The sequence below is a fragment of the Rhinoraja longicauda genome, chromosome 35 (assembly GCF_053455715.1).
Source record: "Rhinoraja longicauda isolate Sanriku21f chromosome 35, sRhiLon1.1, whole genome shotgun sequence".
NCBI classification, from domain to species: Eukaryota; Metazoa; Chordata; class Chondrichthyes; order Rajiformes; family Arhynchobatidae; genus Rhinoraja; species Rhinoraja longicauda.
Window position 1 is genome coordinate 19,798,624 of NC_135987.1, and position 21,829 is coordinate 19,820,452.

The window sequence follows — 21,829 nt, forward strand, 5'->3', positions numbered from 1 at the left end:
TATTCCTTCTCTCCAGAGATGCTGCCTGTCCCGCTGGGTAACCCCAGCATTTTGTGTCTGTCTTTTTTATATCAGTAAGGATGGCAGATTTCCCTCCCCGGATGTCATTAGAAGATCAGATGAGGTTTAACAGCTATCCAGTGGTATCATAGTTACCATTGCAAGTGTAGCTTCAATTTCTTGATTAATTTAATTTAAATTCCCCAAATGCCCAGGTGGGATTTAACCCGAAGCCACTGGGCTCCCAGTCCCGGCCTCTTGATTATTGGTCTAGTACTTCCACTGCTTCTCAGTGACTAATAAAGGTTCATAAATGTGAAGAGATAACGGCAGGAAAATGATCGCTTCAACTAGAGGGAATTATTTTAATGTGGTTTTTACTGCTGATTTAAGTAGGAAAGAATTAAATGGATCAGGTTATTTTGAAACAGGTTGAAGAAATAAATTTAGAAACATGTGTTTATCAATGTAATGTTTTTTAAAAGTTTTTTTACCAAAAATAATTTAAATCAACTACTAGACCAAGTTGGGCCCAAACCTCTCCTGCATTGGTTCCTCCCCCTTCCCCCTCCTCCCCTTCCCCCTCCTCCCCTTCCCCCTTCTCCCCTTCCCCCTCCTCCCCTTCCCCCTCCTCCCCTTCCCCCTCCTCCCCTTCCCCCTCCCCTCCCCCTTCCCCTCCCCCACTCCATCCCCCTCAACCCCCCATTATCCTCCCTCCCTCCCTCTCCCCTCCCTCCCTCCCCATTCCCCTCCCCTACTCCATCCCCCTCAACCCCCCCTTATCCTCCCTCCTCCCCCCTCCCCCCTCCCTCCCTAGGAGATAGATTTAAACTTTAAAATGTGAATAACTTTATCAATATAACACCGATTCCAATGAAACCTCTTCCATCAGCACCAAAGGGACGACGGTGAGTAAGCTGGGCCTAGAATTGTCGTGCTATCGTGTACCATTTTGGCTGTAGATCAGGAACAAACAAACAAACAAACAAACAAGAGTTTTAGTACATCACATCTACAAAAATGATATGTACAGCACACAAATGCAAACAAACCCACCATAATAGAAAATAAAGCAGATTTTCTAATATATTGAATATTAAATCACTATTTCTCCATCTTTATTGAGGATGTATTCCACCCCCCGCGGTGCCCAGCAGTCCCAGAAATCCCCCAGGGCACCCGTGGACAGCGCGTGGTCCCTCTCTAGTACCCCCCCGGGCGAGGACGTAACCCCGGAAAAGGGTCAGAGCCCTCTTCCGCCTGGCGCCGCGACTCGCGGATGGCCAGCTTGGCCAGGCCCAGGAGCAACCCGACCAGGACATCCCTCCCCCCTACGCCCAGGGTGTCCAAAACTGAGGGTGGTGGGCATGAATCAATGTAATGTTGGTGCTACCACTGCCCTCCTTACAGTGCAGGGGCTTGTTCTATTTACGGCCTGTGGTTTGTGGGGATGGGAATGCAAATGTGCGTGTCAGTGCCTGAATGGGCAGTGCATATGTGGCTGCACATCTTTTACTTTAGTTCATTTATTATTGTCACATGTACTGAGGCATAAGGAAAGCTTTCTGTTTGGGTGATATCCAGTCTACGAAAAGACCATGCATAATTCCAATCAAGCTTATCCCTTATCCCTCGACCAGAAGCATCACCCATTCAACTTTTTCATTCATAAGATTGAACAAGGGCGCAGCGGTAGAGTTGCTGCCTTGCAGCGAATGCAGCGCCGGAGACCCGGGTTCGATCCCGACTACGGGTGCTGTCTGTACGGAGTTTGTACGTTCTCCCCGTGACCTGTGTGGGTTTTCTCTGAGCTCTCCGGTTTCCTCCCACACTCCAAAGACGTGCAGGTTTGTAGGTTAATTGGCTTGGTAAATGTAAAAATTCTCCCTAGTGGGTATAGGATAGTGTTAATGTGCAGGGATCGCTGGTCGGCGCGGACCCGGTGGGCCGACGGGCCTGTTTCCGCGCTGTATCTCTAAACTAAACTAAACTAAACTAAACTAAACTAAACTAAACTAAACTAAACTAAACTAAAAAATTGAGATATATGAGACTGGTACTACAATAGGATTTAAAAGAAAGTTACATGGATAGGAAACTATCCAAGGGGCCACAGTTTAAGAATAAGGGGTCGGCCATTTAGAACTGAGATGAGGAAAAACTTTTTCAGTCAGAGAGTTGTAAATCTGTGGAATTCTCTGCCTCAGAAGGCAGTGGAGGCCAATTCTCTGAATGCATTCAAGAGAGAGCTAGATAGAGGTCTTAAGGATAGCGGAGTCAGGGGGTATGCGGAGAAGGCAGGAACGGGGTACTGATTGAGAATGATCAGCCATGATCACATTAAATGGCGGTGCTGGCTCGAAGGGCCGAGTGGCCTCCTCCTGCACCTATTGTCTATTGTCTATTGAAAGGTTTTTAGAGGGATGTGGGCCAAACGTGTGCAAATGGGACTAGCTGAGATGGTGCATCTTGGATTGCATGGACACAGTTGGGCTGAAGGGCCTGTTTCCATGCTGGATGACTTTATGACTCACAGTAGAATTGTGCGGAGATGTACCTGGGTATTAACTTCAAGCAGTGTGTGGTTTGTGGCAATGTGTTGATGGGCAATGCCTGGTGAATGGTCAAGGCACTAACGCATTCTCTCTCGTTGACTAGGTGGGCCAACTCTACTCATCTGGCAAGCTCCAAAGCAGACACTGATGGTGGTGGCGCACGACCCAAGCCAGTGCGAGCTGAGCTGGTTGTAAACTAGAAGAGGAGTCTCGGTCTCAGCAGTGACAAGGAGCCCCCCCCCCCATCTCCCCATCTCCCCCGTGCCCGCCCGGTGCTGTGTCCGACCCACCGGCCTCCCTGTGCCAACTGGTAAGTGACCGGCCGATCTTTCCATTTCCATCAATTGTCCAGTGGTCGGGCGCCTTGCCCAGTTTGTACCTGTTCATTCCACCTGGGAAAGCGGGAGACGGTGTGGTCGCTGGAGCCAACCCAGGTGGCTCAAACATGTGTCCAGAGGTGTTGATTCCAGCTGTTAGACTGGCAAAGGAATATGTACTTAAATGACGCATTCTGGAGAAGGTGGCACAGCTTTAACCCGAGGGGCCTCGCTTCTAAGATGGATGAGGTGGAAGTTTTCATCTAAGATGGATGAGGTGGACGGTTTCTCTGCGGTCAGTCAAACCCTGATTCTTCTTAGGGCATTAGACACAGATCCTTTGAATAGTTGTGCGCAGAGGCAGATAGATTCTTGAGAAGCAAGGGATGGAATGGTTGCTGTGATGAGGTGTGAATGTAGAGGTGAGGTGCCGGTGAGATCACTCCTAATCTTATTGAGTGCATGAGCGGGTTTGCTCGGCTGACTGGACGACTCCTACTTTGAGTTTGTATGTCCGTGTTTGTTCTACAACTGTCTTCCTGCGTCAGATCGATTGATTGAGATGCAGGCCCTTCGGCCCACCGAGTTCTCGCCAGCCATCGATCGCCCATTCACGTTCGTTCTATGTGGTCCCACGTTCTCCTGTAGAATGGAGATGGGGAGGAATTTCTTTAGCCAGCGGGTGATGAATCTGTGGAATTGATTGCCAGAGGGGGCAGTGGTGGAGACCAAGACACTGGATATTTTTTAAAGCAGAAATTGATCGGTTCTTGCTTAGGAAGGGCATCAATGGTTGCAGGGAGGAGGAAGGAGAATGGAGCTGAGAGGGGAAAATAGATCAGATAGTGGACTCGATGAGTTTTCAAGAGAGAGTTAGGTTTATCTCTTAGCTTTAACAGAATCGAGGGATATGGGGAAAAAGCAGGAACAGGGTACTGATTTTGGATGATCAGCCACGATCATATTGAAAGGTAGTGCTGGCTCGAAGGGCCGAATGGCATACACCTGCGCCTATTTTCTATGTTTCCATGATGGGCTGAATGGCCGAATTCTGTGCCTACGTCTATGTCTAATTGCCATTTTTAGCCAGAATGGCACAATTAAATTCTTAGTTGCAGTAACAGAACAGGCCTATCTATATACACGGCGCTCACAGATAGCACGATAAACAAAAATAACCAATAAATTAGAAAACAAAACAATACTAGTGCAAAAACCCTGAAGTCTTTAGTAGGGTTGCCAACTTCCTCACTCCCAAATACGGGACAATGTGACATCACCGCCCAGCGCCCCACGTGACCTCACCCAGATAGCGGCCACGTGCTCCCGCTCCTCCAATGGCCGCCATTGGTGGAGCGGGTGCACGTGGCCGCTGGCTGGGTGAGGTCACGTTGGGCGCGGGGCGGTGACGTCACCCTTTGTCCCTTATTTGGGAGTGAGGAAGTTGGCAACCCTACTAATAGGCGGGACAAGGGCGGTCCCGTACGGGGCAAACTAATTTAGCCCAAAATACGGGATGTCCCGGCTAATACGGGACAGTTGGCAACTTGGTTAGTTGGTCTTGGTTTAGTTGGTGTTTTGTTGTGTTCGAGAGCCCGATGTTTGTTGGGATCACAAAATGCTGGAGTAACTCAGTAGGGTCGGGCAGCATCTAGAAGAGAGGAAATGAGTGACGTTTCGGGTCGAGACCCAATGTTTGTTGGGAAGAAGCTGTCCTTGAACACGGAGGTCGCGGAGAAGGGAGGATCTGAATCAGAGCGTTGCAGGCACATTTTCCACCAAGGTATCGCTCCTTTAAAGACAGTGTGTTTGTGTTTTAACAGCTCAGTGCAACTTCTTGTGGGATTTCCTGTCAGTGTTCCCCAGAGGCAGGTTTCCAACCTCTCGTACTGTATGTGTTACTTCAGCACAAAATGTTTTAGGATAAATGGCTTCAGTGAGTGCAAACGTGTTTGGGGTATCCTTGACAGAAATATTTGCAAGTGTGGAAAATTAGGCTGTGGAATCTTTCTCAGGGTGTTTAATCTCGGTTGAGATTACATAAGCAGCGACACAGTGCACAAGTGGATGGGATTCACTCAATTTGGCCCCACTCTTTCCCCTCCTTCCCCTGGCTGTGACTGTGCAAGTGGTTACTGGAAATACGTGCACGTGGTTGCTAGGAAAGGTTTAGAGGGATCCGGGCCAAACGTAGGCAAATGGGACTTGTACCGATGGGGCATCTTGGTCAGCATGGGTTGAATGTGTCGGAAGGAACGGCAGATGCTGGTTTAAACTTGCTATTGAGGGCGTGCAGCGTAGGTTTACTAGGTTAATTCCCAGAATGGCGGGACTGTCCAACGTTGAAAGACTGGAGCGGCTAGGCTTGTATACACTGGAATTTAGAAGGATGAGAGGGGATCTTATCGAAACATATAAGATTATTAAGGGGTTGGACACGCTAGAGGCAGGAAACATGTTCCCAATGTTGGGGGAGTCCAGAACCAGGGGCCACAGTTTAAGAATAAGGGGTAGGCCATTTAGAACGGAGATGAGGAAAAACTTTTTCAGTCAGAGAGTTGTAAATCTGTGGAATTCTCTGCCTCAGAAGGAAGTGGAGGCCAATTCTCTGAATGCATTCAAGAGAGAGTTAGATAGAGCTCTTTAGGATAGCAGAGTCAGGGGGTATGGGGAGAAGGCAGGAATGGGGTACTGGTTGAGAATGATCAGCCATGATCACATTGAATGGTGTGCTGGCTCGAAGGGCCGAATGGCCTCCTCCTGCATCTATTGTCTATTGTCTATTGTCTCCCGAGATGCTGCCTGTCCCGCTGAGTCAGCCCAGCCTCTTCTATCCGTTAGGTTGAAGGGTCTGTTTCCGTGCTGCGTGACTCTGTGAAAAGCTGACCCTCCTCACGGGCCGGTTAATGGAGTGCTTTTATTATCACCCTTGGTATCCGAGGGAACTTGGATTAATACAAATGTGAGTTCAAATCCCACCACTGCAGTTGGGGATTTTAACTTCTGTTAATTGAATTTGGATTAAAAAATCATTTAGCAATTTTTTTCCCAGAGAATGTAGAAGCAAGGAACTGAAGATGCCAGTTTACAAAAATAGACACAAAGTGCTGGAGTAACTTGGTCTGAAGTAGGGTCCCGATCCAAAACATCACCTATCCATGTTCTCCAGAGATGCTGTGTAACCCGCTGAGTTACTCCAGCACTTTGTGTCTTTTTTTGGGGGTTTTTTTTCAGATATCTTTTGAGACGTGGGGATTGTTGGTGAGGGGGGGCATTTGTTGTACATTCCCTGGAAGGTGGTGGGGAGCTGCCTTGTTGAACTGTGTTCCCCCCCCACCAATGCCACTGCGTAGGACATTCCTTCAATTAGAGTCCAACAACATTGAGGGAATATGTGGGAAAGAACTACAAACACTGGTTTACACTGAAGATAGACACAAAACGCTGGAGTAACTCAGCGGGACAGGCAGCATTTAGAAGACTGAGGGGGGATCTTATAGAAACATATAAAATTCTTAAAGGGGTTGGAGAGGCTAGATGCGGGAAGATTGTTCCCGATGTTGGGGGAGTCCAGAACCAGGGGTCACAGCTTAAGGGTAAGGGGGAAGTCTTTTAGGACCGAGATGAGAAAACATTTCTTCACACAGAGAGTGGTGAGTCTGTGGAATTCTCTGCCACAGAAGGTAGTTGAGGCCAGTTCATTGGCTATATTTAAGAGGGAGTTAGATGTGGCCCTTTTTGCTAAAGGGATCAGGGGGTATGGAGAGAAGGCAGGTACAGGCTACTGAGCTGGATGATCAGCCATGATCATATTGAATGGCGGTGCAGGTTCGAAGGGCCGAATGGCCTACTCCTGCACCTATTTTCTATGTTTCTATGTAGCATCTCTGGAGTATCCTTCTATATCTCTAGGTATCACAAAATGCTGGAGTAACTCAGCAGGTCAGGCAGCATCTCGGGAGAGAAGGAATGGGTGACGTTTCGAGTCGAGACCCTTCTTCAGACTGATCTGTCAGTCCTCTTCAGTCTGAAGAAGGGTCTCGCTCCGAAACCTCACCCATCCCCTCTCTCCTAGATGATGCCTGACCTGCTGAGTTACTCCAGCATTTTGTGATACCTTCGATTTGTACCAGCGTCTGCAGTTATTTTCCTTCACTTCTATATCTCTATGTCCCCCTCTCTCCCCTGACCCTCAGTCTGAAGAAGGGTGTCGACCCGAAACGTCACCCATTCCTTCTACCCTGAGGTGCTGCCTGTCCCGCTGAATCTATTGATCAAGTCTGATTAAAGGTTGACTGAAGGGCCTGTTTCCTTGCTGTGTACAGCACTGCCAGAGTAGCTGAGGTGTTTAAATGCAGTGAACATTTTAGCTGTAAAGTAGTATAAGTATCAGTCTGAAGAAGGGTCTCGACCCGAAACGTCACCCATTCCTTCTCTCCTGAGATGCTGCCTGACCTGCTGAGTTACTCCAGCATTATGTGAATAAATTTTAGCTGTAAAGTGCTGCTAGTGGGGAGAATTAATGTTCAACTGCTGGAGGGGAACACCATTCACCTAGACTGCTTTATCCTGGACAGTGTTGAACTTATAGAGTGTTGTTGGAGCTGTGCAGAGTATTTAATTAAGGTACACCCCAAAACACACCCTCCCTTCCTTGCATTGTTGCCATCAGGGCTGGTTTTACAGGAATTATTTCTCTCGTGTGATGCTGAAGCAGTTGATTAGATTTCAGGTCAATAACCTTGCTTTCCTTTTGTGAAAATGGTTGTGGTTTTAAATAGTTTTTTTCCAACTTCAGGTGAATGAGCCAGTGAAACGTCAGAGTACGCACAGAGTTAGGTGAGGACATTCGGCCCATTCTGTTTAAAACAGCCCTTTGAAAAAAATTATCCTCTTTATATTTAGTTTAGTTTAGAGACACAGCGTGGAAACAGGCCCTTTCGGCCCACCGGGTCCGCGCCAACCAGCAATCCCCGTACATTAACACTATCCTACACCCACGAGAGACAATTTTTTTTACATTTACCGAGCCAATTAAACATATAAAATTCTTAAGGGGTTGGAGAGGCTAGATGCGGGAAGATTGTTCCCGATGTTGGGGGACTCCAGAACCAGGGGTCACAGCTTAAGGATAAGGGGGAAGTCTTTTAGGACCGAGATGAGAAAACATTTCTTCACACAGAGAGTGGTGAGTCTGTGGAATTCTCTGCCACAGAAGGTAGTTGAGGCCAGTTCATTGGCTATATTTAAGACGGAGTTAGATGTGGCCCTTTTTGCTAAAGGGATCAGGGGGTATGGAGAGAAGGCAGGTACAGGATACTGAGCTGGATGATCAGCCATGATCATATTGAATGGCGGTGCAGGCTCGAAGGACCGAATGGCCTACTCCTGCACCTATTTTCTATGTTTCTATGTAACCTACAAACCTGTACATCTTTGGAGTGTGGGAGGAAACTGAAGATTGAGAGGGGATCGTATAGAAACTTACAAAATTCTTAAGGGGTTGGACAGGCTAGATGCAGGAAGATTATTCCCGATGTTGGGGAAGTCCAGAACAAGGGGTCACAGTTTAAGGATAATGGGGAAGTCTTTTAGGACCGAGATGAGAACGTTTTTTTTCACACAGAGAGTGGTGAATCTGTGGAATTCTCTGCCACAGAAGGTAGTTGAGGCCAGTTCATTGGCTATATTTAAGAGGGAGTTAGATGTGGCCCTTGTGGCTAAAGGGATCGGGGGGTATGAAGAGAAGGCAGGTACGAGATACTGAGTTGGATGATCAGCCATGATCATATTGAATGGCGGTGCAGGCTCGAAGGGCCGAATGGCCTACTCCTGCACCTTTTTCTATGTTTCGAAGTTTCTATCTAGGAGAAAACCCACGCAGGTCACGGGGAGAAAGTACAAACTCCGTACAGACAGCACCCGTAGTCGGGATTGAACCCGGGTCTCCGGTGCTGCATTCGCTGTAAGGCAGCAACTCTACCGCTGCGCCATTTGAAACCATAAGTCGCATGTGTAGACATTAAGTCTATTCTACGCTCCACAGCTCCACCTCAGCATTCTAATTTTGTAAAATCAGCTTTGGGGCAAGAAGATATCATCAGGGTATTCTGCTACTGAACGGCACAGTGGCACAGCGGGTAGTGCTGTTGCCTCACAGCGCCCGAGGCCCGGTTTGTGATCCTGACCTCAGGGGCTGCCTGTGTGCAGTTTCGTCCGGGTGCTCCGGATTCCTCTCGCATCCCAGCGACGATGATTCAATGATGCAATGCCACTTTATTGTCGCATGTGCCCTGGAACAGTGAAATGCTTTGTTTTGCACTAAACCCGGTAAAATCACACAGCAACCCTCACCGAGGCAGGACACTCGTGTGTCATCACGTCTCTGGAGGCGACAAAGGTACAGAAGTTCACCAAACAATCTTATCAGTCTGAAGAAGGGTCCCGACCCAAAAGCTGGTTTGCCTGATGGCCGCCACAACTCTCTGCAGTAGAGGATAGGCCAAGCCGGCAGAAGAAATGAGGCAGGACTTTATTTGAGAGCTTCAAGGGTTTCTGTGTCTTTCACTCCACCTCCCCCACACACACTTTTTTTTGATGTGTTCCTTCCCTTTCTTTCCCACTCTTTTCGTGTGGTAACTAAGGGGGCCCTGAGGCAGTCCTAGAGAAAGCTGAAGGAATCCCGCTCAGAACAATGGGGCCTTTGAACGTCTGAATGCAGATTTAGATTCCATTCCGTCCTCGCGTTTCACAGCTATCCATTGGTGTTGCCCTGCCTATTCAGCAGGGATTTACTCCACATTACATCTTCCCACCCGGTAAGGCGGGCCATTGAACAGCACACTCCCAGCTGTGTCCCCCGCAGAAAGTCGGGCTTGTGGACGTACGGATGGTGGTGTCTCCTTGTCACTGCTTCACGCTTGGCTTTTTTGTTGTCGAGCTACCCAACTGGCTCTACGCCCCACATCCCACAACTGAATCGTCCCACCACAACCAGAGGGAGGAGCTGGACTGCCCTTTGTGTGGGAAGGAACTGCAGATGCTGGCTTAAACCGAAGACAGACACAAAGTGCTGGAGTGACTCAGTGGGACAGGCAGCGTCTCTGGAGAGAAGGAATGGGTGATGTTCCGGGTCGACACAAAAGGTTCGACCCGAAACGTCACCCATTCCTTCCCTCCAGAAATGCTGCCTGTCCCGCTGAGTTACTCCAGCTTTTTGTGTGAACTACTATCTACCTCATTGGTGACCCACAATTGCTTACCGCCATCAGAAAGGTTTCACTAATTAAACCTAAACCATGGGCTACTGGGTTCTACATTTTCCTGTCTGCCCATTAACTACTATCTACCTTTCAAAGGTATTTATTCACAAAATGCTGGAGTAACTCAGCGGGTCAGGCAGTATCTCGGGAGAGAAGGAATGGGTGACGTTTCAGGTCGAGACCCTCCTTCTTTGAAGAAGGGTCTCGACCCGAAACGTCACCCATTCCTTCTCTCCCGAGATGCTGCCTGACCTGCTGAGTTACTCCAGCAATTTGTGAATAAATACCTTCGATTTGTACCAGCATCTGCAGTTATCTTCTTAAACTACTATCTACATCTTTGGTCACCCTCAGACTAACCTTGATCGGACTTTACTGGCTTTACCTTGCACTAAATGTTATTCCCACATCATGTATCTATACACTATGAATGGCTCAGTTGTAATCATGTACAGTCTTTCCACTGACTTGATAGCACGCAACAAAAAAGTTTTTGACTGTAACTCAATAACACGTGGCAACAATAAACTCAACCTAAACTGAACCTAAACTGTTGGCCTTGCCAGCACATACCCACATACCACGGACAAACTTTTTTTAAAATTACGGTGGCACAGCATTAAAGCTACTGCCTTACAGCGCTAGGGACCCAGGTTCCATCCCGACTACGGGTGCTGTCTGTGCGGAGTTTGTACGTTCTCCCCGTGACCTGCGTGGGTTTTCTCCGAGATCTTCGGTTTCCTCCCACACTCCAAAGACAATCCATTATTCACATCCCACTCTATCGTTCAGATTTTATTTTAGATTTAGAGATACAGCGCGGAAACAGGCCCTTCAGCCCACCGGGTCCGCGCCGCCCAGCGATCCCCGCACACTAACACTATCCTACACACACTAGGGACAATTTTTTTTAAACATTTGCCCAGCCAATTAACCTACAAGCCTGTACGTCTTTGGAGTGTGGGAGGAAACCGAAGATCACGGAGAAAACCCACGCAGGTCACGGGGAGAACGTACAAACTCTGTACAGACGGCGCCCGTAGTCAGGATCGAACCTGAGTCTCCGGCGCAGCATTCGCTGTAAGGCAGCAACTCTACCGCTGCGCCACCGTGCCGCCCGTTCACCAACTCTGCTAAAGTGAAGCTAAACATGTGTCCATGCTAAAAGGTTTGAGCTTCTTGCTTTCCCTTCCCCAAGCTGCAGACGTCACTGTGAGTTGGCCGGCTCACATGGGCTGCAGAATACGTCAGGCCCCGTCTTAATGCATTGCCTGGTATGTTTGAACACCCTGCAGTCGAGATAAAATAGCAGATTAGAATGGCTGCCCATAACTCAAGGAATTGGTGTGACAAATAATCACCCTGTTTAACAAAATCTTCCGTAAACTCAAAACCACACTGTAAATCCAGCCACCAAGGATACAGGCCCTTCGGCCCACCGAACCGCACCGACCTGCGATCCCCACACATTAACACTATCCTACACACACTAGGGACACTTTACAATTAGACCTAGCCAATTAACCTACAAACCCAAACTTGAAGCGGGAGACTTCATTGCGTTTGTGGGACGACCTTTATTAATCCAGGCAACGCTGGAATGTTGAGAAACGAAGAGAGAGGGTTGAGGTCAGATTCACCTTGTCCTTGGTATTGGTTCATTATTGTCACGTGTACCGAGGTACAACAGATAAACGTAGTTTTGCATGGTATCCAGGCAAATCATTCCACATCATGCAATGCAAAAGAGAAAATAATTCGGATGCAGAATATACTGTTACAGCTGGAGCATCAGTAGAGTTGCTGCCTCACAGCGCCAGAGACCTAGGTTCGATCGTAACTATGGGTGCTGTCTGTCCGGAGTTTGTACGTTCTCCCCATAACCGCATGGGTTTTCTCCGGGTGCTCCGGTTTCCTGCCACACTCCAAAAATCGTACAGGTTTGTAGTTTAATTTGCTTCAATAAAAATTGTTAATTGACCCTTGTGTATAGGATAGCGTTAGTGTGCAGGGATCGCTGGTCGGCACAGACTCGGTGGGCCGATGGGCCGATTTCCACGCCGTATCACTAAGCTATGGGAAAGTGCAGATTAAAAAAGTGCACAGGTTGCAATGAGGTAGAATAGAAGATGAGGAAGTTCTTTCTTAGCATAAGAGAGGTCAGTTCCAGAGTCTCAGCTGTGTAAACCAGCATCTGCTAGTCCTTGTCCAGCTTGTCTTTCCTGTGGACATTCTTCCTTCTCTTCCATTTCTCACAACACTGAAGTGGTGCAGGGATAGAGCTGTTTGGTTAACTGGCCTCTATAAATTGCCCCTAGCGTGTTGGATGCGGTAGAGGGAAAACATGGAACTAGTGTGCTGGTTCAACAGTGGTTGGCATGAGCTAGGTGGGCAGAAGGGCCTGTTTCCACGCTGCATCTCTAAACTTAACCTCTGTTCCCTGCCCGTGAAGGACCTACACTTGACTTTGTTGCCATGATCTTTGGTGTACACCAAAGATAGACACAAAATGTTGGAGTAACTCAGCGGGACAGGCAGCATCTCTGGAGAAGATTAGGTGATGTTTCAGGTCACAGAGGTGCCCACAGGACATCTTTTTTACTTCAGCTCTTGAATTCTATCTTTCTGCTTCTTTGTGGTTTACTATTGAATGGAAAACAAAGCCATTAAAACGTTCCTGATTGGAAAGCAATTTCTTTGAGAACTCATCTTGCCACTCTGGGCGCTGCTTGGCTGATCAATGTAATGTCGGCTCTCATTCTCTTCACTGATGCTGCCTGACCCGCTGCGTTACGTCTACACACACTATGTGGGAACATGGAACCAGCTCAGTCTTCAATCCTACCTGATAAACAACCACCAGGCAAGAGTGTTTTATTGTCAAATGTCAATGGTCCAATGGTCTTTTATTGTCACGTGTACCGAGGAGCAGTGAAATTTAATTTACCGTACAGTCACACAAAAAAAATCACCAACGAGATCATAAATTAGGTAAAGATTAAACATAAACATAGAAACATAGAAACTAGGTGCAGGAGTAGGCCATTCGGCCCTTCGAGCCTGCACCGCCATTCAATATGATCATGGCTGATCATCCAACTCAGTATCCCGTACCTGCCTTCTCTCCATACCCCCTGATCCCTTTAGCCACAAGGGCCACATCTAACTCCCTCTTAAATATAGCCAATGAACTGGCCTCAACTACCTTCTGTGGCAGAGAATTCCACAAATTCACCACTCTCTGTGTGAAAAAAAAAAGTTCTCATCTCGGTCCTAAAAGACTTCCCCCTTATCCTTAAACTGTGACCCCTTGTTCTGGACTTCCCCAACATCGGGAACAATCTTCCTGCATCTAGCCTGTCCAACCCCTTCAGAATTTTGTAAGTTTCTATAAGATCCCCCCTCAATCTTCTAAATTCCAGCGAGTACAAGCCGAGTCTATCCAGTCTTTCTTCATATGAAAGTCCTGCCATCCCAGGAATCAATCTGGTGAACCTTCTCTGTACTCCCTCTATGGCAAGAATGCCTTTCCTCAGATTAGGAGACCAAAACTGTACGCAATACTCCAGGTGTGGTCTCACCAATGCCCTGTACAACTGCAGCAGAACCTCCCTGCTCCTATACTCAAATCCCCTCGCTATGAATGCCAATATACCATTCGCTTTCTTCACTGCCTGCTGCACCTGCATGCCTACTTTCAATGACTGGTGTACCACGACACCCAGGTCTCGTTGCATCTACCCTTTTCCTAATCGGCCACCATTCAGATAATAAACAGTGGCCGCAGTGGTGTGTGAGAATCCCCAGGGCACACAGCATCAGCGGAGACCCCCAGCCATCAGTCCAATGTCCGGGCCACACACACACACGCTCCTTCACCGTGATGTGACCAGAGTTGTACCGACCGCTGTCACTCTCCCCGCAGCCCCTGCCCGCCAGAACAGTCAGGAAGCCGGCCGCACTCGCACCAGACTCCGAGATGTCCTCATGGCATCCCCACGAGATCATCGCACTCACGGCACTCCCTCCCTCCAAGCCCCCACCAGCGCAGGTACACGGCCATCTTGCCGAGACACAACAATAAAATTCATACTTGCAACAGCAGTGCAGAACACGGAAACATAGTGGAGAGACACAATATTCTGGAGTAACTCAGCTGGTCAGGCAGCACCTCTGTAGAAAAGGACTTTGACCCGAAACATCACCTACTCCTTTCCAGAGATGCTGCCTGTCCCGCTGAGTTTAGATTTAGATTTAGATTTAGATTTAGAGATACAGCGCGGAAACAGGCCCTTCGGCCCACCGGGTCCGCGCCGCCCAGCGATCCCCGCACATTAACACTATCCTACACACACTAGGGACAATTTTTACATTTTACCCAGTCAATTAACCTACATACCTGTACGTCTTTGGAGTGTGGGAGGAAACCGAAGATCTCGGTGGAAACCCACGCAGATCACGGGGAGAACGTACAAACTCCGTACAGACGGCGCCCGTAGTCAGGATCGAACCTGAGTCTCAGGTGCTGCATTCGCTGTAAGGCAGCAACTCTACCGCTGTGCCACCATGCCGCCGTTACAATACAATACAATACAATACAATACAATATATCTTTATTGTCATTGTACCCAGGGGTACAACGAGATTGGGAATGCGCCTCCCATACGATGCAATAATTTAAGTAATTTAGACAACAGCAACCCAACGAAACAAATGTAAGTTTTAGACAGGGTAAAGTGCAAGTTGATCTATGCGTTGTGACCATCCGGCTCAGCAGGACCGGTTCATAGCAGCTATGGCCCTGGGGATGAAGCTGTTCCTGAGTCTGGAGGTGCGGGCGTAGAAGGCCTTGTATCGTCTGCCCGATGGAAGGAGTTCGAACAGACTGTTGCAGGGGTGTGAAGAGTCTTTGTGGATGCTGGTGGCTTTTCTGAGGCATCGTGTGTTGTAGATGCCCTCCAAGTCTGGTAGCTGTGTTCCGATGGCCCTCTGAGCTCTATGGACTACCCGCTGTAGAGCTTTCCTTTCTGCCTCCGTGCAGCTGAGGTACCACACAGGGATGCCATGTGTTAGGATGCTCTCTATGGTGCAGCGGTAGAAGGTCGTCAGCAGCTGTTGGGGTAGACCAGACTTTTTCAGTGTTCTTAAGTAGAACAGTCTTTGTTGTGCCTTCTTGACCAGCGCAGCAGTGTTATTGGACCATGTTAGGTCCTCCGAAATGTGAGTGCCCAGAAACTTGAAGCTGGACACTCTCTCCACACTGTCCCCGTTGATAGAGATCGGGGCATATTCCCCGTTATGTGACCTACGGAAGTTGATGATCAGCTCCTTGGTCTTGGTGGTATTTAGGGACAGGTTGTTATCCGAGCACCAGTCCGCCAGGTTCTGCACCTCCGCTCTATAGTTTGTTTCATCCCCGTTGGTGATCAGCCCGATCACCGTTGTGTCGTCTGCAAACTTGACAATGGTGTTGGTGTCGAATGCAGGAACACAGTCGTGTGTGAAGAGGGAGTAGAGCATGGGGCTCAGAACACAGCCCTGTGGTGTGCCGGTACTCAGGGTGAGAGTGGAGATAGTGGTGATAGTTACTCCAACATTTTGTGTCTATCTTTGGTGTAAACCATTATCTGCAGTTCCTTCCTACACAAGCAAACATAGTACTCTGTGAACAATATAACACATGAGAAACACATACACGCACATCATACGCACACATTAAAAACAAACAAACAATAATAGTGCAGAAAGCCAAAACCCATGTCCCCAAGTCTAAATTTGTAGGAAGGAACTGCAGATGCTGGTTTAAACCGAAGATAGACACAAAATGGTGGAGTAACTCTGCGGGACAGGCAGCATCTCTGGAGGGAAGGATGATGAAAGGTCTCAGACTGAAGAAGGGTCTCGACCCGAAACGTCACCCATTCCTTCTCTCCAGAGATGCTGCCTGTCCCGCTGAGATACTCCAGCATTTTGTGGCTGTCCCCAAGTCTATGTGGTTCAGAGCTTATTTGGAGGTTGTAGTGTTCAGAAGCTTGATGGGTGTTGGGAAGGAGCTGCTCCTCAACCTAGACGTTGTCGTCTTCAGGCTCCTGTATCGTCTTCCCGATGGCACGAGTGAGACGAGTGAATGTCAGCATTTAAAATGTTAGCTCGGAAGAGGTTAACGTGCTGTTCTTTATTTTCAAAATATGGCTTCCGGTTTAAATTGTGCTTCATATTTTTCAAGGGAGTTTCTGACAGTAATCCATGGATTACTGTCAAAGCTTTGGAAGCTGGATATTTCACTTTTCAATGGGGTAGATGGTTGGAAGATAATTTGTTCCTTTCGACACTTAATTCACACGTGAGATTTTGGAGTGGAAATTAGTTCTTAGTTACACCCATTATGTTCACGGCGTAATATGTAATGCATGGTACTTTCTTCTAAATGCAGTGACCCAATAAAGTTAATAAAATTGTGGTTGTGAGCTCAGTGTACAAACTTACCAAATAGTGAATAGAGTGGATGTGGAGAGGATGTTTCCACTAGTGGGAGAGTCTAGAACCAGAGGTCACAGCCTCAGAATTAAAGGATGTTCCTTAGGGAAGGAAATGAGGAGGAATTTATTTTGTCAGAGTGTGGTGAATCTATGGAATTCATTGCCACAGGAGGCTGGGGAGGCCATGTCAATGGATATTTTTAAGGCAGGGATAGGTAGATTTGCTTGGGCCGAAGGGCCTGTTTCTGTGCTGTATGACTGTGCCATAGCTGACAAAACCAAGAGATTCCGTGTAATTTTTCCCACAGATAAGCTGGGGAAATCCTCCAACTCATCAAACTAGTCTATTCCAACATCTAATGAAGGAATGGATGTGACAATGTCAGGGTTCTTTGATGGTAGTTGACGATATTGTTGAGGTAAAAAAAACTGCAGATGCTGATTTAAATCGAAGGTGGACACAAAAGGTAGACTAGGCTTGTATATACTGGAATTTACAAGGATGAGAGAGGATCTTATCGAAACGTATAAGATTATTAAGGGGTTGGACACGTTAGAGGCAGGAAACATGTTCCCAATGTTGGGGGAGTCCAGAACCAGGGACCACAGTTTAAGAATAAGTGGTAGGCCATTTAGAACGGAGATGAGGAAAAACTTTTTCAGTCAGAGAGTTGTAAATCTGTGGAATTCACTGCCTCAGAAGGCAGTGGAGGCCAATTCTCTGAATGCATTCAAGAGAGAGCTAGATAGAGCTCTTAAGGATAGCGGAGTCAGGGGGTATGGGGAGAAGGCAAGAACGGGGTACTGATTGAGAATGATCAGCCATGATCACATTGAATGGCGGTGCTGGCTTGAAGGGCCGAATGGCCTCCTACTGCACCTATTGCCTATTGTCTATAAGCTGTGGAAATCTTCCAACTCATCAAACTAGTCTATTCCAACATCTAATGAAGAAATGGATGTGACAATATCAGGGTTCTTTGATGGTAGTTGAAGATATTGTTGAGGGAAAAAAAACTGCAGATGCTGGTTTAAATCGAAGGTAGACACAAAATGCTGGAGTAACTCAGAGAAGGAATGGGTGATGTTTCGGGTCGAAACCCTTCTTCAGACTAATGGGCAGACTGAAGAAGGGTCTCGACCCGAAACGTCACCTAATCCTTCTCTCCAGAGATGCTGCCTGACCCGCTGAGTTACTCCAGCATTTTGTGTGTACTTAAGATATTGTTGAGTTTGGTTTTGCAAGTTGCCACATTCCCATTGGTGTTTAATGGAAGTTGCGACATCAATGGATCATTTGCTCAAAGAATGTAAAACAATGCCGACATTTAATAAGTTCAACTCTTGCCTCAAACTAGATCTTTGCACACTGTGACTTGGGTCTCCACCAACTTTTTTGAGCAGTCAAGTATCTGGATAAAAAACAACAAAGATCCAGCTTTTCCAGAGCCTAGGGAGCTCAGTGCAGCACTCTGCGGTCCGATCATCATTGTGGAAGCAAAGCAGAGTTAGGTACACATTGCCAGCTGCCAGGAGCCAGAACATCTACTGAAACTTTGAAAACAACAACGCCTGGAAATGCTCAGCAGGACGGGCAGCAAACGCGGAGCAAGAAGCAGAGTTAATGTTTAAAACAGTAGAAACAAAGAAATTTGGGGCAGCCCAATGGTAGAGCTGCTGCCATCCAGTGCCAGAGATCCAGGTTCAAGTCCAACTATGGGTGCTGTCTGTATGGAGTTTGTACGTTCTCCTTGTGACCATGCGGGTTTTCTCCGGGTGCTCCGGTTTCCTCCCACATTCCAAAGACGTACCAGGTTAATTGGCTTCTGTAAATTGCCCCTCGTGTGTCGGATAGAACTAGTGTATGGGTGATCGCTGGTCGGTGTGGACTCGGTGGGCCGAAGGGCCTGTTTCAATGCTGAATCTCTGAACTAAACTAAACTAAACTGCAAGTGCTGGTTAATACACAAAAGGTTACAAAATGCTGGAGTAACTCAGCGAGTCAGTCAGCATTCTGGAGAACATGCATAGGTGACATTTAATGTCAAGACCCTTCAGACTCTGAACAAGGTTCGTCACCCGAGACGTCATGTATCCATGTTCTCCAGAGATGCTGCCTGGCAGCTGAGTTGCTCCAGCACTATATGTCCTCCAGAGTTAAGGTTCGATGTTGAAATCCTCTCGACAGAACTGTGGACCGTGAAAAACAAGTGAGCTATCAGTTGCAGAAAGAGGTGAGAGTAGAGATTGTGGAAGGAACGGCTACGATGGGATGCAGGTCAATGGGTTGCCACAGTGCTGTTGGTTCTGAGGGAGGGTCAGGAATGTTTACAATAGGTGGTCTGTGGATACATGATGCCCGCGGCCGCCATTGGTGGAGCGGGAACACGTGGCCGCTGGCTGGGTGAGGTCACGTGGGGCACGGGGCGGTGACGTCACCCTTTGTCCCTTATTTTCGAGTGAGGAAGTTGGCAACCCTACTAATACGGGACAAGGGCGGTCCCGTACGGGACAAACTAATTTAGCCCAAAATACGGGATGTCCCGGCTAATACGGGATAGTTGGCAACCCTATGAAGAGCACAGGTGGAGAGATCAGAGTTGGAGTGGTGAATTCTCTGCCACAGAAGGCTATATTTAAGAGGGAGTTAGATGTGGCCCTTGTGGCTAAAGGGATCAGGGGGTATGGAGAGAAGGCAGGTACAGGATACTGAGTTGGATCATCAGCCATGATCATATTGAATGGCGGTGCAGGCTCGAAGGGCCGAATGGCCTACTCCTGCACCTATTTTCTATGTTTCTATATGGAAGGAAACCGGAGCACCCGGAGGAAAGCCACGCTGTCACGGGGAGAACGTGCAAACTCCAGGCATATAGCGTCCGCGGTCAGGATGGAAGCTGGGTCTCTGGTGCCGTGGGGCAGCAGCTCTACCAGCTCCACCACTGTGCTGGCCTATTCTCTTGACAGTTAGATAATCTTTCCAAGAATCCAGTGGAGATGTCACCTGATCTAAGTAGAGGCACACACCAGAACCCTTGGTCCCAGTTGTTTTTTTTGTGGTAACATCTGGGACCGTCTTCTCTTGCCTGAAGGTCTCAACCATGACTTTAAGCAAAAGCTGATGAAATGTGTTGAAATGTTTTGTTTCTTCAATTGCGTCTCAGGAATGCAGTGAGCTGTTGTTTCTGGCAGCCCAAGATGTTCGAAAATATTTTGTTAAAATAATAATTTTGAGGAGGCACAGACACTGCGTTTTTGACCCAGTTGCCAGCTGGATGTTCCAGCCGACAGCAGCCAGTTAACTCAGCTTGCGACATACTCCTCCCCACCTCCAATCCCTGGTCTTAGGGAGGCTGCCCAGTGCTCATCGGTCATCTTCCCCCGCCACCGATCCAGTCACAGAGTCATACAGTGTCAAAACAGGCTTGTCGGCCTAACTTGCCCACACCGGCCAACATGCCCCATCTATACTAGTCAAAGGTACAGTCAGTCGGACACTGAGGGAGAGTCCATCACTTGGGTGTAGGAAGTAACTGCAGATGCTGGTTTACACTGAAGATAGACACAATATGCTGAAATAGCAGCATCTCTGGATAGAAGGAATGGGTGACGTTTCAGGACGAGACCCTTCTTCAGACTGACCCGAAACGTCACCCATTCCTTCTCCCCAGAGATGCTGCCTGCCCCGCTGAGTTAGTTACTCAAGCATTTTGTGTCCATCTTCGGTTTAAACCAGCGTCTGCAGTTCCTTCCGTCAACACAAGTACAATGCTGTGGGAGCTGGCCATTCTGGAACCTGAGGAGAACTCGGTATATAGGGGGCATTGGGCGGAACTCAAGAGTGGCATGCTGGCACAGCCTTAGAGTTTGCGACTCGCCCTTGAGGAGGTTTGGTAGGAATCTGCTGGATGTATTTAAATTCAGGAAGGGTATAGAAAGAACAAGTAGAAACTATTCCCATTGGAAGAGATGAAGAACCAGATGAGGGTAAATGGTAGGGTTGCCATCTGTCCCGTATTAGCCGGGACATCCCGCCTATTGGGCTAAATTGGTTTGTCCCGCACGGGACCGCCCTTGTCCCGTATTAGGCCTGGGTGGCGCAGTAGGCCCGGGGGCCGCTGCAGGCCCGGAGTCCCGGGCGCCACCTGCCAGAGGTTGCATGGCAACCCATCTCCTGGCCCGGGCGGCCGCCATTGGTGGAGCGGGAGCACCTGGCCACTGACTGGGCGGTGGCACCACCCTTTGTCCCTTATTTGGGAGTGACAACGTTGGCAACCCTGGTAGATGAAGCCTCAGAATTCAAGAACCTTCGTTTAGGAAAAGGAGGTGAGGAGGAATTTCTTTAGTAAGAGGGTGGTGAATCTATGGAATTCATTGCCACTGAAGGCTGTGGAGGCCAAGTCTGGATATTTTTAAGGCACAGATAGATAGATTCCTGATTAGTACGGGTGTCAGGGGTTATGGGGAGAAGGCAGGAGAATGTGGTTAGGAGGGAGAGATACAGGTTCGATCCTGACTACGGGTGCTGCACTGTAAGGAGTTTGTACGTTCTCCCCGTGACCTGCGTGGGTTTTCTCCGAGATCTTCGGTTTCCTCCCACACTCCAAAGACGTACAGGTATGTAGGTTAATTGGCTGGGTAAATGTAAAAAAAATTGTCCCTAGTGGGTGTAGGATAATGTTAATGTACGGGGATCACTGGGCGGCACGGACTTGGAGGGCCGAAAAGGCCTGTTTCCGGCTGTATATATATGATATGATATGATATGATATAATATGATATGATATGATATGATATGATATGATATGATATGATATGAGATCAGCCATGGTTGCAATGGAATGGAAAACATTTATAGTCACGTGTGACAAGGCACAGTGAAATTCTTTGCTTGCGTTCCCAAATAGCGGCCAGCTACGTTAAAGTTACAAAGTACCCCGGCTCTTCCTTCGTACCTCCATCCCCCACAGCTGTTCCCCCCACGCTGGGTCCTCATTGTCCATTGTTCTCACCCCCCCCCCCCCCCCCTTGAATGGCAGAGTAGATTTGATGGGCCGAATGGCCTAATTCTGCTCTTGTCACTTATGAAAAGTAAGATGGAATAAAGTTTATTTTTCACAGCGAGGGTCTGGAATGGGGGGCCCAGCATCACAATGGGGATTGGGTCATTGACATTAACGAGGTAGTGGCATTAACGAGGGAGTTGGTTGCGTATA

General features: G+C 48.1%; 1 protein-coding gene across 8 annotated transcripts in view; it reads left to right on the forward strand.

Moving 5' to 3' along the window:
* Positions 1–21,829, forward strand: part of zmiz1a (zinc finger, MIZ-type containing 1a) — a 334,001-nt gene that overhangs the window by 114,472 nt on the left and 197,700 nt on the right. For all 8 annotated transcript variants that reach the window (XM_078428564.1, XM_078428560.1, XM_078428561.1 and 5 more), the window contains exon 2: positions 2,659–2,865. The gene's annotated coding sequence lies outside the window, so the exon portion shown is untranslated. The remainder of the gene's footprint in view (positions 1–2,658; positions 2,866–21,829) is intronic.